This window comes from Helicoverpa armigera, chromosome 18 (assembly GCF_030705265.1).
Source record: "Helicoverpa armigera isolate CAAS_96S chromosome 18, ASM3070526v1, whole genome shotgun sequence".
NCBI lineage: Eukaryota > Metazoa > Arthropoda > Insecta > Lepidoptera > Noctuidae > Helicoverpa > Helicoverpa armigera.
In genome coordinates this window covers 4449936-4468956 of record NC_087137.1, presented here as the reverse complement: position 1 = coordinate 4468956, position 19021 = coordinate 4449936, and the positions used below count along the sequence as shown (strand labels likewise).

The 19021-nt window shown below is 32.8% G+C and overlaps 1 protein-coding gene across 1 annotated transcript in view; it reads right to left on the bottom strand.

Annotated features, from left to right (window-relative positions):
- LOC110375389 (transcription factor hamlet) overlaps nucleotides 1-9177 on the bottom strand; it is a 96277-nt gene extending 87100 nt beyond the window's left edge. The window contains exon 1 of the mRNA XM_021333470.3: nucleotides 8754-9177. The gene's annotated coding sequence lies outside the window, so the exon portion shown is untranslated. The remainder of the gene's footprint in view (nucleotides 1-8753) is intronic.
- Nucleotides 9178-19021: the final 9844 nt, after the last annotated feature.

Genomic DNA, 19021 nt, shown 5'->3' with positions numbered 1-19021 from the left:
CAGACCACTATAAACATACCTAAGGTTTAAAATAACAAAAAAAAGTAAGTTACAAGTGTTTTTTTATAACAATAATTAATTACACTTATTACAAGTCTCCTCAAGTCAAGATCTTTACCTAATAAAGTAATAAACCTATACTGAACAGACACAGTCACACCTAACTTATTCATGAACTATATAAGTGACTGTCAGTAATTAACAAAGTCTCATTACTCATAGGTAATACCTTGTAATTGATATTGGAATTCAGAAAAATAATTAATTGCAACACGGACATACATAAAGAATTCAGTCAAGAAAATGTATAGTTAAACCACAAATAAATTTCGCGAAACTGATCAATTATTTATTGTATAAAACTATTATTAAACCAAAGCGTGTAATATTGTACCTAATTTAATTATTGTTGACCACATACTGCAGGAAATTGATTAAGAGAACGGTGTTAGGGACTGAGGTATTTGAAAATATCTGTGGACAACATTTTTTCATAATTATTATTTGACTAACACATAGCTATGTGTGAATTAATTGATATACCTACACAATATCAATTGAAATGAAAAATAAAACAAAGGCAAAGTACTTTTATTAAGGTAAACGTGACAAAGCACTTGTATATTTTCCAGGTCAAATAAGAAGTGGAAGTAGGTTTTTCTGTGCTCAACGAAGCTTCACTATTTAGCTATGCATTGCCAATATATTCTTATTTTTATTTTGATAAAAAGACCATTTTCATCTCAAGATCACCTTTAAAAACCACCTATTATTTTTCTATACTGATTGAAGTGAAGGTAATGTATAGAGACCGGATTACATGCATTTTGCATATTCTGTCAATTTTCGTGCATATTTCAAGCATTTTTCATGCATATTTACATGCATATAACAAGCTTTTTAAGTTGTAATATAATCCGGTCTCTAGTTATGTAGAGGTATATACTTCACATGAGAAAAATAACAAGGGAAGCCACAAAACAAGTTGCTATGGCAACAAAAAATATCGACCATAGTGCAACACGAAGATAAATTAATAGAGCCACATTGTTACCACAATCCGTACAGCGGGATGCGCGCAAATGACGTTATTATACACAAAAAACAAAACCGAAGGCATGTACTAACGATAATAGAATTAATGTGGAATTCTGCTAAGAACCTAGGACTTAGATAATTTAATGGCATGAAGCGAAAATCCACTTCTTTGTTCCAAAACCGATTTTTCACTTACAGATCAGTGTATCTCAAAGTTAATGTTGATGAGACTGAATATTATCTGTGATCAAAACACTAATGAATTTTCAAACAGATTTGAGATATTGTAAATCCCATTTTAGCGACTGCTACTATATTTTCATAAAATGTTGCTATAATTTTACAAGTTATATCGTAAGGAAGGCTATCCTTGTATATGGATAGATTAGGCGTTCAGACCTTTTACTGTAAGAACCAGTACATGATTCTTCTAATCTTTATTAGTTTTATAATACTATTCATTGCTATATGATTACTCTATCTCAATGTTACTTTATAGGAAGAAACTGGTATAGATTGCGCTCGAGTCTCGCTTTTCTCTACGCCCTATCAATACTTATCATGAGTACAGTAAAATGGGGGTGATTATCATTAAATATTATTATTTTAATGCTCAGTAGTAATATGCGGATTTATCGGTTTAATGCCCATAATATCTGGGCTGATGATATGGTGTGTTTATATTTAGTTATATTAATTTACCTTTCAATTAATTTGCGTATGATCTGAGTGGCATTGATCTTTGGTATTAAAAATTTTGTGTTAAGCGTAGCGTTGTCTTTAAATTAAAGTTACATTGTCTAACTAATTATAAAACTAAAATTAGCTTTCTATAGCAGAAAAAATGATGAAAGCCGAACAATCCTTGTACGGTATTCGCGGTTGTGTCATCGTCGGCAATACGGCAAAAGAAGACAAACTAATCGATTGCCTCGATATTTCAATTCGTATCTCATAAACATTAATATCCGAAACAAATGGTTTTCCATTTAAATGAGCTCATTTTGTTCTGCATAATTGTTTCTGTCATATACGATATTAATGTAAATATTTAATATGGAGTAAAGTTTTGTTGGCTATAAGGCTATATATCAGTGCGGCTCGTTAGCCGATCGTGTTTGTGGTACGACTTCGCCTTAATGGGGAATTAATCTTAGCTGGCTTTAGGCGATGACATCCTTATTTACGTCTATGTAAAACGGACGTCCGCAGAGAAAGGCTTAATTGTTTTATTGACAACTAACTTTAATTGAGAACAATATAATTGGAGCGATTTTCTTTTATTTCCTTCAGTTTATTGAGCTTTTTGTTATTATTTCTCAATTCGATTGCGGTAACAGCGAAAAATTATAACGTTTACGACTTCCACTTTTCTCTAGTGTTTTATTTGTTCAATAACTGCTTTTAATTACGTAAATGTGATTGTATTTTCTCTGCACTGCGTCTTGATTGCTGAAACTTATATTATTACTTGTAAATATTTTAGGTCTGAAAATTGTAACAGAATCTAAATTAAGAGGTGAGAACTAAGTTTAAGAATGACCTCAACGTTCGACTGCACATTATGAAAATGAATCTGAAAATTATACGCCACCGTCTACTCTGTCTGTGCATTTTTCACAATTTGAATTTCATCTAAAGTGATGTACTTGAATGCAGAATATGTCGAATTTCCTTGAATTTTGATCAGTCGACTATGTCTATGTCTTTGGTGAGCAGAAAGGAGTGCAAGCGACTATCGACATTTTTCAACTGTGGTATTGTCGTTAAGGGCGAAGTTTGCTTGGTGCTGCTGGTGTGTTCACCCCTAAAATAGAATGTATTTACCGTCTGCATCGTGATTCATGTGTCTGATGCAGTAGACGAATACAATTGTACTTTGGTTGAGACATTTTTTGAGGTTGAATGCTCATTTTTCATGTCAATGCAACCTGTCTGTGTTTTAACTGTATTAAACTCGGAATAGAAGTAGAATAGGTAACCTGCATTGGGTGTGATAAAATTATATTATCAAATATGTAGGTACCTTTAGTTTTTGTGCTGCACCGAAAGCAAAAATAAGTGACTTGTGTGTTACGATAAGCACAAAAATATTGACGCAATAAATAATGTATTTTAATAAAGTATTAAACATCAAACAAAAAAAAGTACACAGATGTAACATTATTTGCAAACTTTCTACGTTATAAGCGTACAAAACACCATGTTACAATTTTAATAGCACCTATATAAGGCACCAAGTGTATCATATTTCGAGTGAGTACAACTAAATATTCAGAGCGGTTACATACCTACTCGATGACAAGATAGGATGAATAAAAAACGCATTTGCCGAATAATAAGACGATGAGATTCTATCGGCCTTCTCTGTATGTGCTCGTCTGCATATATTTAGCGATGACGATGATTATTGCATGATCCAAATATTATAGTATGGGTATAAAAGGCTTGGTAATAAGGATGTTGTTTTATGGAACTTAGTACCTACTTATATAATTTAAATAATTTGGTACACGTAGATGTGTAAATAGAGGCGAGTAAGTGGGTGTATTAAGAAATAATGTGTCATTTGAAATCCAATTCTGAGGTACTTACTCGGCCCTATAACAACCTTTGGTAAATCTCCATATTATAAAAAAATCGCGCAAAATATTGCTGTGTATTTAATCTGCTTTAACATAAATACTTTTTTGTCCATACAAACTGTGTACAAAAAATCAGAATTTTCAATCAACAGAGCATTCAAAACAAATTAAGGCAACAACGCGAGGCATCATCACCCATTCACCACACTAGGAAGAGTATATTCATTCGAGATGCCATTCGACGGCGATAATTAGAAATGAACCGCAATTATATGCAAATGCGACGCGCGACAAACTTGCCTCGTTTTGAAACCAGCCATTTCGAAGCCACGCCCACAAGGACTTGTAATGACGCTCAATGCTTCGAAACCGTTTGACATACAAACTGCTTGGTTAATATCCTTTGCGGCCAGGATTTTAGGGTTCTTAATTCGAACGGCCATTTTCAATTTGTATTTCGAATGGAGTCTGATTGGTTGCTGCTTTTCATTGTTAGTGGTTTTATCAATGGCCAGTTCTATGTATATTTCACGAAAAGGTTAATAAACTAACTTAAGTATACTGAATTTGCAGACACAACGTAGTATTGAGAAACTTTATTTATATCAGCCTAAAAGTTTTACGTTGCCCTTTTTATCGAAGAAAATTATAGTAAAAGAGTTATAAAAATTATCACTATATTATATTATAAATTAATGGCTAATTAAAGATAGTCATAATTAATACCAATTTGAATTAACGACGTATATTAAAAGAGGTCTCAATTAACGTCCTATCTAAGTCATATAATATTAACTGCCTCTACAATTTAAGTACTTTGATTAAGTTATTAGAGAGATAGTGTTGGTACGAAATAATTGATTTATACTTGTGTGAAATGTAACTTAGGCATAACTTGGAATGAGTTAAAAAACCGGCTGTATGTCGTCTAAGTGATCGATATAAAATAAGACAGGTCTGTCAGTTACCTAACTCTACGCACGTATTCTCACTAGTGAAAGCGAACTTTTTAATTACTTTTTTTTACTCCAACAGAGATGACACAGCGTTTCATTTAGATCTGTTTTTTTAGGGGTCCGTTTGAAATCGTAATACCGTAGCGTAGTATTGTGTTGTCAAGCGAAGGTACTTAGAAGTTGCGAACGTACAGAGCATGGTGCAGAGTAGCAAATGCATTATTCTTTTTTCTACAAGTCTGACAAAGGTTCAAATTTTTTTTTTGTCATTACATTATTGTTTCATTTAAAGGTACATACGCAAGGTTTCTTTTATTATATCAAGTACGGAACCCGATACACTGTAACAATACGCTCATGTTTTAATGACAACGGATCTCAATCTTCGCTGTTAATGTGAAATGGATATAAAATAATAATAAAAATAACCGTGATTGGATTCAGCGTGAATAAACGAACAAAATGTAGTTATTAACTCTGTATCATAATGAAAAAGATTATCAAGAGAAATATAAAACAGTATTTTTTTCAAGTATTAATCATTAAAATTAAATTCATTGAGGTATAAATATTATAATTTGAAAAGATTTTATTCAGATATTTTTTCTAGTGTTGTGAAAAAGCTGGAAGCATTTATGATTTTTGTATTATCTTGTTTATTATAGCCCTCAAAAATAGTAAAGTTTACTACAGCTGAAACTATAATAAGTATATATTAATTTTATATCATAATTAAAACCAAAATAAATAAGTTATATTTTTAAATAAAATTACCATTATCATTTGTTCAGAGAATTAAAATTAGCAATGAAATGGTCAATAGCATTTTGTTATTTAAACCAGTCCGACATTTGATTAGGTAATTTAAATGTTAAATAAACTCTTTGATTCGTTTGATTTTTTAAATGAATTCAGATGCTGTAATAAAGCTTTGTAATAAAATATATATAGTGTTGTATTTAAACATTGTATTTCTATAACGTATTTTTTAGTTAAAAAAAATCGTAAGCTATTTTATTTATAATAGACCTTTGTCAGAAATATACCTACGTCAAGTTAACAATCTGTTAGAAATCAAATATATATTATTAACAATGTATGAGGCGCATAAACATTGTTATCAAACGGAGGACCATTTAGCAGAAAACCCCTTTTCAAAATAATATTACAGTAATTGAATTAAATTAAGGTTCTAACCTCTTTAATCTCTATTACCCGATAAGCCACTGGAACTTAAAACAGGTAAGAAGCTCCAAGTGCCCAAACCAATAATTGTTACAATCAAAATAATACATTTCCAATAAATAAGGACCTGGAATTACTTTACACTATATTTATTTTATTACAAATTATACATTTTATGTTTTTATTTTATTAAATATAAAATATATATTTTTGTAAACACTTAAAGTTTTAACAGAAGCTAAAACGCTTTGATAATAAACATAAGGTTTTATTTAAACCTTCGCCGTAGTGATGTAAGGTATGATAAGAGCAATTTCGCGAACCCGGTTGCAACAGTTTTTTTTTGGTAGCCGTCCGAGTAGTGAACGTCTTTTAAGGAGCTGATACATGTGAGAAATACATTTTATGGCCTGTTACACATTTAAAATCGACAGCGGTCCAGTTTTCGTCACGTATGCGCGGTACTTTTTTTTCATCTGCCCACTGATGTATAGTGGGTTGGGAATTGCGGTGCAGTAAGGACTTCGATTTTATCTTCGGCCAGACACTCGGCAATAATAAGTTACGCTGATTTTGTTTCAACACTTACAAGCTTCTGCGAGTATTTGGAAAATACCAGTGTTTAAGTGAAGGAACAAAAAGTTCCGACAGTGGTGCCGTTTTTGTGTGATGTTCGAACAATGACGGTTTGGACAGACAAAGAATTTTCAGTTTGTGATAAAAAATAGATCATAGCGCTGAAAAAGGATAGACAAAGGTAGATAAAGTCAAAAAAATTGTTAATCCAAAATATGTTTAAACTCCATAAACCTGAAATGTGAATAACATAAACAGTTTGTTTCCTATTATGAATTATACCAGCTTTTCAATTGGTCAAATATAATTAGGCACTTCGTTAAACCGAGTGCTCCACGAAAAAGGATTGCAGAAACAGGTTACATAAAAACTGTCAAAAGTATTTTAAAACATTAATCCGCAAAGAGCAATTCATCTTAAAAACGTCAATCGGTTTTAAATTTAAATTGCTTGAAAGCATGAAGTGCAGTAGACGATTCAAAACAGGATTTTGAGAACTGTTCGTCTGTATGTGAGTAAAGATTGACGGACGAACGTTTACGTTATGATTAATTCACACTAAAATAGAAGTATTTAAAAATAATTTGGAAAAAAGGCTCTTATAGTAATCCAGTAGAAATATTTTTTTTGAAACCTGTAGATAGGTAACTAAAAATAAAAAGCAATATTATAATGTAACAAATAAAATCCCGTAATTTTATTAAAAATCTGTATATTATAGGCCGCAATAATTTTGATAAACAACACGACTAAAAACATTTACTGTTACTTAAAAGAAACTTGCTGGTACACCACAAATTCCCTTACAAGACTTTATTATTTATCCTGACTTAATTACCCTATCAGATAACAATAACATCAACTTAAAAAACCTCAATCCACAAAAGCAAACCGTATATTTATGCTTATTTTAACTGCAAGAAACTTATCAGCACGGAGAGTGCATCACTCGAGCATAATGAGTAAAACTCGAGCAAAAAGTTCCCCGACGGCGGGCGGCGACCGACGGCGGGCGGAATAACTGTACTCCTTTACTAGGTCAAATTATATCATTTTAACTAATACTACTAAACATCAAATTTTAACTTATTTTCGCGTATGTATTTGTGTATGTGTATGTATTGATTTCTGACACTTACGCAAATATTACACATTAAAATAAAATTACTTTTACGGATTTTATTGCGGTTATATTCATATTATTTCATCCCGATGTTGAGGATCCTTTACAACATCCAAAATAAATAAAAGTAGTTTTTATAAAAGTAATTTAAATATCATTATATGTATCAATAGATATTATAAAACTGTATTATCTATTATTTTTTAAAAGAGTACCTAACCATGGAGTTTCCTATCCGTTCAACCTAGCTACTTTTGGAATGGGCAACTAGAATCAAAGTTATTTCTATTGTTGACGTTTATACGTGCTTGTAAAGGCCTACATTAAATTTATTTTTTTTTTTTACTAGAAAGATTTTCAATTCAAAGATATTTAGTCTCAAAAAGACGCAAGTCACTCATATGAGAACAATAATAGAATAATAGATATCTTGTGTGATGACGGCAGATAGCATGGAAGAAGAAAACATGCTGCGACCCTTAATAATATTGGGATAAAGGCAAGAGGATGATGTTATTTTTTAAATAATAAAATTACAGTTTCAAATAAATATTGAAACAAAAAGTGTCTATGTTGTAGTTTAACTCAATTAAAATTGGATACTAACGTCTAAAGTAACTCCGACATATACTCTAGAATTATTTGTAAAAAGGGCAGGACTAAAAATTGTTAAATCTCAATAAATTGAGGAGGAATAAATAGCAACATTTATTCAAAATATCCTTGAATTAATTTTATTTAAAATTAATGTAATGGATTTTAGAATAACTGATGGTTTTGCTAATCGCTTTATTTGTCATGTATTTTGTTGAAAGCCAAATTTCGTATTTAAATGAGACATCATAAAGGAAAATAAAATTGATAAAGAGATATATTAAAATTTATGTTGAATTAATATTTATTCATTAACGACCGTTTATTGGAACATCCAATAAATTATTCCGTATTCAATGCAGAATCATAAAAGTTTAATATTGTGAAGCGACTTTTATTGTAAATCTATTCAGATAGAAATTAAGTTGTTAATTTATTCTGAAATTAGATTTGTTCATGTCATTTAATCATTTGGAATATTTACAGCCTTCATTTTCATATGCTTAAACACTGAATATAACAGTCATGGAAGTTAAAGCTTTTAGAATATCTGCACAGGATAAATTAAGAATAATTCTTATATATTTTAAGCATATCAACGAAATTGTTTCAAGAAGCAAAGTTTATATATCACTTTTATAAATTAAACAATCATTGCATTTGCAAAAAGCGCGAATCGCGAAAAGTTCCACCTACCTGTTACAGCAGAAAAGTCAAAAACTTCAGATGATCCTTTCAATATTGTTTCAGTTTCTCTCTTACAATATCACCAAAAATAATTACTTAAAGAGTTCAATTAAAAATATCCTTTCGTTCAGAATATTATAATTACACAGAGTATCGGTTTCACTTTCTCATTAACACTTATTGGTTCAAACAGTAAAAAAACACACAGAATGAAATACAAAAAAGAAGGTTATTCGCGATCAACTTTGCACTTGTCCATAAAAAATATCCATTCCATCACTGGGGGTTAAAATATTTTTTTTTAATAGTCCGCGCGAGCTTAAAGCTGCGGAGCGTTAGTGTGCGCGTGCGCAGGTCGGCGTGGCATCGCGTTATCAGCGCGAGCGGCGCGGCGCGCGACAACAACAGAACTTGAGAGTCGATCTCAATAACAACAAGAAAAGAAAACGGTCCAGTTTCAGCGAGGCTTCCGGATGGGTCGGAGGCACTGCTCGCACGTAAGGCGGTGTTTCTCTCTCTCTGTCTAACGGGACCGATGCGCGCGTGAACGATAGCGCGCCCAGTCGCGACTGCGACGCCGCCCAGTGCGCACTATAGCCTGCGCGTACGCACTTGCCTGTTACGCTGCGTTTCCCGCCATTTTTACGTGTATGAGATCGTTTGGAGAGTTGCATGAAATACTGTCTCAACTCTTGTCTAGCTGTAAAACAAGTTCTTAGAGGATGCATATTGAAAATCGTTATAATTTTCCACTTTGAGTTAAATTGTCCTGTAACATTTCTAGGTTAATTTTCTCTTATCAGTTTTGGGTTCTTCTAAATATTATCCGTATTTTACTTAATGAAATATTTGCGACAGATTTATTTTTTAAATTGCTTTTCTTACAAACTTTTTGAAAGGTAAACTTAATTTACACAGTTAATGTCTGAGAAAATATGCAGCGCAAGTTTGGTTTTCGCGTTGATGTCTAATGCATGAACACTTTAACGTGCCGTAGCTAACTGTGCGGTTAACGTAGTGAGTTCACTTTTTAGGTTATCAATTTAACTTCTGGTTAATTTAATCCATGTTCCGGCTATATGCAATAAACTTAACATTAACAGACCACACAATCAATTTCATACTAAATACATAATAAATCAGCTGAAACCACCGAATTTCAATATCAAGGCGAAAATTGATTTAATTTTGAATATTTTTCACATTAATTATTTTCGAGTCCGCGTTTTGGCGGATAAGCATATCTTGGGTACAATAAATAACAAGTTAAAGCGTAATTTTATTAAAAAGGCTCTTCAAACAATAAGAGGGTAGAGAGGAACGCCGGAGGCTGTGCGTGCGATACCGGACGAAGCCTTATTAAAATGCAATAACAGTCATACTATTTAATCGTTTTTCGTAAGAAACCACCAAAATTCTTGAAGTTTGTGTGATACACACGGCTGTTTTCAGCAGGCAACTTTGTGAAAATGCTGAAATGTAAAGTAATATACTTTTTTAGTGGAAATTAGTATAAGAACACAATTCGTAAAATAACTACATTGATGTCTACAATTTTTGCCGTCAATAAATTAAAGTGATACCTAAGAAAAAAAGACATTGCAAACTTATGTTTTATTATGTACATGTAGGAGCGCCTGTTTCATTTTTTTTTCTGGACATAAAAAATATTTTGATAAGTTACATATGTGTCATTCCAAAAGAGAAGGCCTGGACTTTGGCGCTTAAGTCGTTTAGAAATAAAAATTGTAGGTACATAATTAGTCTATAGAATCACAATATAGTAACTGCCAATAATAAGGTACCTTTTACCATAAACTGAAACAAATTATATTAACTTTATGTGCCTCAAAGTATGTAGACCAGAATTAAATATATTTCTCCTATATATAAACTAATCTACTTACTTCTAGCACCTAACGACTAAAATGCAAATGTTAGTGCTATCCATCAGATAGTGAGATAACGCGATAGTACGGAAACCTCCTTTTCTTAACGGTTGAGGATGCTGGCTGAGTGTCGTCTCAACTAGAAACTAACTGTAGTCAATGTAAATCAGGGATGACCAACTTCATTAAATCTTGCATTTTCAATTTATTCTGAGAAAAAATGGTTTGAAACAGTGTATTTTGTGAGAAAAAAATGGTTTGGAACAATAATTTTTGTATTATTTTTTCATTTTTTTATTTTTTATTTATTTATTTTATATCACAAATGTAGCCTTATCTTATGTGCTAAGCCCCACAAAACCGTTGTAATGGTTTGACTGTGGGGTCAGTGAGTATCCTTAATAACAATTTTTACTTATAACTAAATACTGTATAGATAATTAAACTTGCAATTACATATACATATAAATCTTAAATAATTTCTAAATAATATAATTTTAATTTACGCTTAAATCTTTTTGTACTCGGTTCACTCCTTATGTCTGCTAATGATTTGGGGTGTTACCATTGTCATATGTCTGGCTGTGATCAATATAGATCAATAGCTGATGTCAGGTTGGTATTGTTTGAAAGGACTTTAAAAGACATGCTGCGGACAATTAGTAAATAGATTCATATTGAATATTATTTAGCTAAGCTCGTTTTCGAGATTTATCCAAGAATGCTTAAAGAAATTAAAACATGACAGGTTTACTCAATAGACGGTTCGAAAAAAATAAATAATTACGTGACAAAAATATTTTCCTACGAAACCAGGGTCAGTTTTAAAAGCTGTTCGTCAAAATGATACACTGTGTGTCTCGAGGTTTTTCGAAAAATTACCCAGTTGATTATGTTAAAATCAACACCGTAGTAACTCTTCATTAAAGTGGCCTCGGGAGCGACCCGAAACCGACACAACTTATATCGTTTTAATCTTGTATGACTGACTGTGTATACTAATATACAAGGAGGAAAGGATTGTTTGTTTGGTTGCAAAGAATAGGCTCAGGGTATACTGAACTAATGTGAATTATTCTTTCTCTATTAGAAAGCTACACTATCTGCACTGACCTATATTTTAACCAGGTGCGGGAAGAAGTTTCCCCAAGATGCGGATCATCATCATCAGCCTATCGCAGTCCACTGCTGGACATAGGCCTCTCCAAGTGCACGCCACTGAGATCGATTTTCGGCTGCTCGCATCCAGCTCCTGCCAGCCGTCTTGCGCAAGTCATCACTCCACCGTGCCTTAGATGATTAGTGAAAACCCAACTTACAGAATGCGGTCACAACAAAAGAGTAAAGTACCAGGATAGCATAAATGCAACTACTCACTATGTACCAGGGCAGCATATAGTACATGAAGTAAGTCCACCTGGTCGCGGATGAAACCGCGTGGAAAACCTAGTGATCTTATATGTGTAGGTATGTTTGTGTGTGTTACAATGTACAATGTACGATGTGTCGTGTTTTGTTTTATTGTTGTAAACGTTGTTTATGTGTTGTTGATCCGAATTTGTCATTACGGTTTATTTTAGGCCCAGTTTTAATTATGCAAATATCTTTGCTTGACTTTTGAAGCATACTTTATTATAGGACAGAAAAAATAATTTCAAAAAGTTCAGCAGTTGGTTATATATAACTGTGGTTAATGAATAGGCCTATAATTTCTGTTGTTAATTACTGTCATTCACATTGTTAAAACAATATAAAATATATTTTTACTCATTAAAAACTTGTTTAACATTATTTTATTGTTTTGTTATGCATCTATTTTGATATTTTTGAATTAAAATGAATTTCAAAAATGTAGTTTTGGACAGCAACCCCGAATCAGATATTTCCTATACATGTAATGTCCGTTATTTTTAATACAAGTTTCGAAAGCGATAGTTTATAAAAATGTTCTTCCTTACACTGAAATATTTTTTCTAATCGATTGAGTACTTCTTAAAATGAGCTCGTTCAGTTTATTTGTTATAAACTCTTCCTCTTTAGTATATACGAGTATCTGTTATCTTCTAAACTTCCATCTATTTTCGGTCCAATATTCGCGTTGCTACTATTACATATCAGCGTCTCCGCTCGTACGGTGGCGTCGTGTGAAATTGCATCAATAATGGACCAGTTCAAGGCTTTGGGAGACTCTCTGCATTGTTCCATACAACGCTACTACTCCTTTGTATCGTGTAATGACCTTTGAATTAATAAAGATGATATATTTTTTGTGTTACAATGAAATTGGAGCGGAATTTTAAATTGCATATGTTTTGGAGGATTACTTGTTTCCATTGATTAAATTAATTCTCGGATAGTAACGATCAAGTGATCTGTGTTGTACAGGCTAATGATATTCTGATTGTCAGATTTATATTAAAACACATAGCCTTAACTGCTTCTATGTTGCTAGTCATAAAATAATAGAAAATCAATTTTGAATGGCGTACATGCGCTCCAACATACAACGGGTTCACTGCAGATGCGACCCTTTAAATATGTCGACAAAATATCAGGTAGGTACTGTAGAGTACGAACATCAATAGTTTTCATTTAATAATTTTAAATCATGGGCGGAAAATTGCATCATTTGAATTGCGTTCTTTATAAAATAGAATCAAATAGAATGGATTTTGACATCGAAGTTGTCACTTCTGCTATCGAGCCAAAATAACCAAGTTTAAAGTTCAAGAAGTGTACGCTTAGGACCAGCTGTGCACTACATGCCCCAGTAGGCACTAAACGCCTGGCTACATCGAGCATGTTTATATCGCTTGTCATATAGTAACATCACAATAAGAAACAACTACCAAAACAGGGAAAACTAAAGTAATTTGGAATTCAAAATTGTAATTTATCATTATTAACGCAGCAAAAATAAGAAAGTATCATAATAACCATATTTGTATTAAGTCGTGGGATTTTTTTCTTTACAACCAAAAAATTACCTTACAACTTATTCTACTACGGTGGGAAAATACATGAGCTGGTCTTGTACCTTATTATGCTAACATAAACTTCAATATTCCTTCAATCAGTCATAATCTTGTTTAGCGCTCCCGCACACTGAAGACTAAACAATCGGCCGACAGTTTATTAAGTAATTTTCTTTAAGAAAAGCGTGAATCCCATTAAAGGTTTTACTCCGTCTTCATCATCATCATTATCATCTCAGCCATAGGACGTCCACTGCTGAACATAGGCCTCCCCCTTAGATCTCCACAGATACCTGTTGAAGGCGACCTGCATCCAGCGTCTGATCGCTGCAAATGCGAACTTCTATTCATTTCTGTACTCATTTATGAGCCCGAAAAAACTATCGGCCGACTAAAAGTTTCTCGTGTGCTGGTACTGTTAGAGATCACACCTGTTACCATAAGCGATCAATCCTGTTGACCGCATGACAGTGCCGTGTCACCGTTTTTCTCAGAACTTTGCTTATTAAACGTACATATTAGTGTATTTTTCTTGGACAACGATGTATTTAAGATGCAGTTTTATCCTTAAGATTGTGCACTATTTTTTTTACTGTAACTAGCTAATTAATGTGATTTAAATAATTAGACGGGCTGTAAATCAGGAGGCTAATTTATTGGTTTTTTATTTGTTCTCGATTGATATGGTAACTTAATCACGAAGATTACATGCCAGAAGATATTTTTCACAAAATTGGACCAATACCTGGTTGTTGAATAGTCGAATAATAATGTATGTGTACATGAGTTAATCATGCAAGTCTTTTTAGAGAGAAAATTGTGTCTTTTTCCTTGAGAGCTTTGGTGCTCCGTCAAGGCCATGAAAAAAAAAAACTAGACACTTTTCCACAGGTAAAAATCTAATAAAGGCTTAAGTTCCTGAAGATCAGTGATACTTATACCATTTTCATTATAATGCTCGTATTTCTCACAAAGCAACCGTCAGAACGAGTAACATTCACATGCTACAGTACCGTTGACCCAATAAAATCATCTCATTCATTACCACGCGCCGTAAAAGTAACTTTTATCCTAATTAATGGAGTCCAACTGAGTGAAATGTCAAATATAATTGAACGAATTATATGAAAATTACACTGTGAAGGGAAAAAACGTTGGCAGTTCATAATGCGAGTATGAATGTCGCTGAGATTGTAATGATGTCGGGGTTTTGGGAAAGTTTCTAGAAAAAACAATGACTGTGACAATTTTTCTACTTATTCGTTTGCCGTAATTTTTTATTTTAGTCTTAAGAAAGCTCTCTTCTGGTAAAATCATTTAATTGGTCGCATTTAAACTCATTGTGGGCAGACATTGAATGCATAACTTTTGATCCATTATCATCAATCACACTGTATCAAATTATTCATTATTTTCATGCTCATTTCATTCCTATTTGGAATTTAAGATTGAAGTTACTACAGACTTCTAGGAAGACCACAAAAGCCCTGATTGCTACAAGTCCCAGCAACACACTATAATGTTGACACAGTAAATCACGTTGCGAGACTCGCTATCGTAAAATCGCCATTACTTTCAGTTTCAATTAAACACAAGTTTTATCTTCAAGTCTTTTGTAAATTACATAATTTTAGGCCGCGTGTCCGTTGTAAATTTCATGGCTTTATTACTGTATTTTATTGCTATCGTCACACATATCGGGACCCATTATATTTTTGGATGTAATGGATTTCTTACTTTATGTAAATGGTTCGGGTTATGTAACTTGTGTCTTAAGATTTTTGAGATTTAATTTAAAAATATAAATCTATGAATAAAACTCCTTAATTGATCACTTTATGAAGTGTTCGAAAGCATTTAATTGACAATTCGGCAATCTGACACAGAGGTCATTTAAATATGGTCATTGAACATTAAAATGGTCGAGTGATTAAATTGATATTATGATAAACTATCTAAGTAATTATTTTTATATCGTTAGACTAAAAGCCTAAATAGAGCTTAGAAGTATTTTTTATGTGACAGCAATCGATCAAGCTGTCTCGACGTTTTTATGCGAGGTAAATTAATTTGAATGTTCTCTAGGCCTGCAACGGTTTAAAGATATAATTATTGGTGAGCTGTCACACAATAATTGGCTGTATGTTAAAATTCTTAGTTGCAAGTCGTTTAACAAACTCTACACATATACAGGCGCTTTCAAACTAGCTTATTTTCCGGTCAGTTTTTCCTAGTGGGTTGGACAGTTTTTTGCTTGCTGTTGACCCTCCTTATATTGACCCTATTGACTACTTCTAGCGATGACACATTAAACAGCGCGATAAGTTTTTGGTCCAATGGGATATGTCGCACGTAAAGAAATAGGATGGAAAATCCGCTGGTGTGAAAGCGATCTGATTTCCTTTTTCTTTTTTAATAAAAAATCTGTCCAAGTTTAACTGAAAAACGTTTTTTCAAATCAGGCTAATAAATCAGCATTTTTCGAATGTCAAAAATAAAAGACAGCCTCAAAGAAACTCCCCAGCAATAGTATCCATCAGCAGTCAAAATCACAGTTACCTTGCAAATCATAACGTTTACTTATCACCCGATCCACCCTTTACAAACGACAATACGCACTCAAGGCCTGCAATTATCTTACGATCAATTCATTTGATTGATTATTTTATTGATATTATTTATTACTCATAATTAAGCTAGGCACAGCGTAATGTCATAATAATTTGCACACTTATTGTGCTTGAACATTCAAATTTAACTTAATATTTACGTAACGCTGTGCCAATTGTGCCAAATTGTAAATTTGTTTCATATCTTGACAGATTTTAAGATTTATAGGAGAGATTATTTTGTTTTATAATTATTGTAGGTACTCAGCAGAAGGGAATTTAGTAATTTTTTGAAAGGAAATGTTAACATTTACTTGGTACGTCTTATCTTTATTTCAATATAATAATACTATCAGTATATTACACAGTAATGCATTATCATCATCACGTCACATCCTAGCAGTTTTCCCACTGCTGCATCTTACTGCCTGTACCGGAATGTTATTTTGGAATAGTGTAGCTTTCCAACAGTGAAATAATTTTTCAAATCGGTTCAGTACTTTCGGAGCCTTTAGGGTGCCAACGAACAAACAAAACTAAATCCTCTTTATTCTATTAGTTTAGAAATATAAATAAATGTATGCTTTTCCAGGTATTCTCTGCCATCTCGGAAGCACGCTTCATAGCAACACGCCAGTACAAATGCTAAAATTAATTTCAAATTAGAGTTACACCACCACAAAAACGTTTTCACGTATTGAATTTACGCATGCAAAGCCGCGGGCTAGTTGCTACTTTACGATAATTAAACAATACATCTTATTGAAACACATACATAATTAACGCACACATACAAATGGTAATGCGTACTATTATATGAAGCAAAAAGTCAATAATGAAAGAGAAACTGATCTATGTATGGGATCGATAGACGCATGTAAAAATGACTTGTACGTGTTTTTATAAAAAGTACTTCCGCCATTTTCTTTTTTGTTGTAATTTGAAATATTTCTTCTTTTTTTCTGAATTTTGGTGCAGGATCTGAAAATATAAAAAAATATGATTTAGTAGTTGTACCAAGTAGTTTTGTTAGTAAAAAATAGGTCTAGTTTTTGAGCTGTAGTATTAAAAAATATACACTAAATTGTTGATTTTTGTAATAAATCTGTGTTTCACACAGAGGAATTTTTCCTATGCTCGCATCGATTTTCCAACCTGCAAAATCATAAGCAATTATAATTCCATAACCAAGCTTACAGTACCCAGCAAAGGAAGTTATGAACGATGCCTAGTTTTTAATAATCTGCTACCATTCGATCAAGTGTTACGCAAACAAGAATTTAACCAGTAGTTAGAGCCGGATGACGGCGCTAAGGTTTTTTCTTTTTTTTTCTTCTAAATTATAAGGCATCAGACTCATTATAGGCTGTCAATCAAACTGATGCTATCGTTTAATGCCAGTGAGGACGAGGCCTTTTAAATGTGAATCATAGTGAATGAGTGAGTAATTTCTCGGATTTAAGTAAACGTAGTGAAAGGACTGGTCAGGGACGTGTTATGGTGACCTTATGGATGGTCTGAGCAATGACCTAGGTTGTGTTTATATTCTTATTTTTAAGAGACCTATACTAATATTGCTAGGGTCATATCATAAGATTTTTAATATAGGATCCGCGCCCAGAGTGAAATGCGAATTAATATTGGGCTACTTAACTTTTTCAGCTTGTAAAATAAGCGAATTGAAAACTTGATGGTTTGTAAATATTATATTGCAAAAATTATATCTTTGTAAACAAAGACTGGTTATTTTGAATTTAAATACAAGGCATTAAAAACTAACGGAACTATGCATCATACTTACGACACGTTTATTTTTCAAATTATAATTTTATCGTAATTAAATACATCAAAACTGTCACCAGTATGACAACAAGACAGGTTGCGATGACTAGTTCATACTCAGGTTTCCTTATTAGACTCACAAAGACATCAAATATTATTGCGCAACGTTTAATGCACGAACGCATGCCATTTCATATGCTAGAACCTGCTAATTATTAATTCTGAGCACTCAAAGTCAGCCTATGCGTAATACTCGAGCGGTAGGCTTCGTTTAAGCTAGGCGTGGCCCAAAGGCCTCAGTGAACGGATGTAGCAGCCTCGATCGAGCTACCACCTATCCAGATTGACGTTTGATGATAACCAATGTAAGAAATGAATAAAAATAAAACAGAGAGTAAAGGTCAGGCGACTGCGTTGGAATTAAAGTCCGAAATAATAATCATTACCGACCAATACGAGTTACAGGTTAACTTATTTTGACAGCTTAAAAAATGAGCGAGTTTTGGAGCCGGCTGGTTTTAAAGCAATGCTGTAATTGGTCCGAAATGCAACTCAAAATGTGATGATGAGAAGGGCAAGATGATGTTAAATGAAGAGTAAAAAAATAAAGGTATAATAAGTCTAACTAAGTAATAGTCAATTTACACAAACATCCAGAAGATACGATATACAGTCACAGTTTTCTCAACTAATTGTTAATGTAAGCAGATCCAAGTTTTTGCGACGTTTTACACATAATTATGGCAACTTTGAGTCACAGCACCTAATGTGGACAGACGTATGGGCTAATTGCGGCAGTGAATTTACTTGCTTTGCTAAAGAATTTCACTTAAAACGATATAGCCCTCCTTTTTGTTCATCTAATGAGCTTATAAAGCGTACTTTTTGTCTCCTGTCAGCGTTTTCTTAAGGGATGATTGGCACATTGTTTTTAATGCGATGTATGTTAGGGAATTAGCCTTTTTTCCTGGAATCAAGCGTCTCTATTACTAAGGATACTTATGGACGGTTCGAATTTCTAG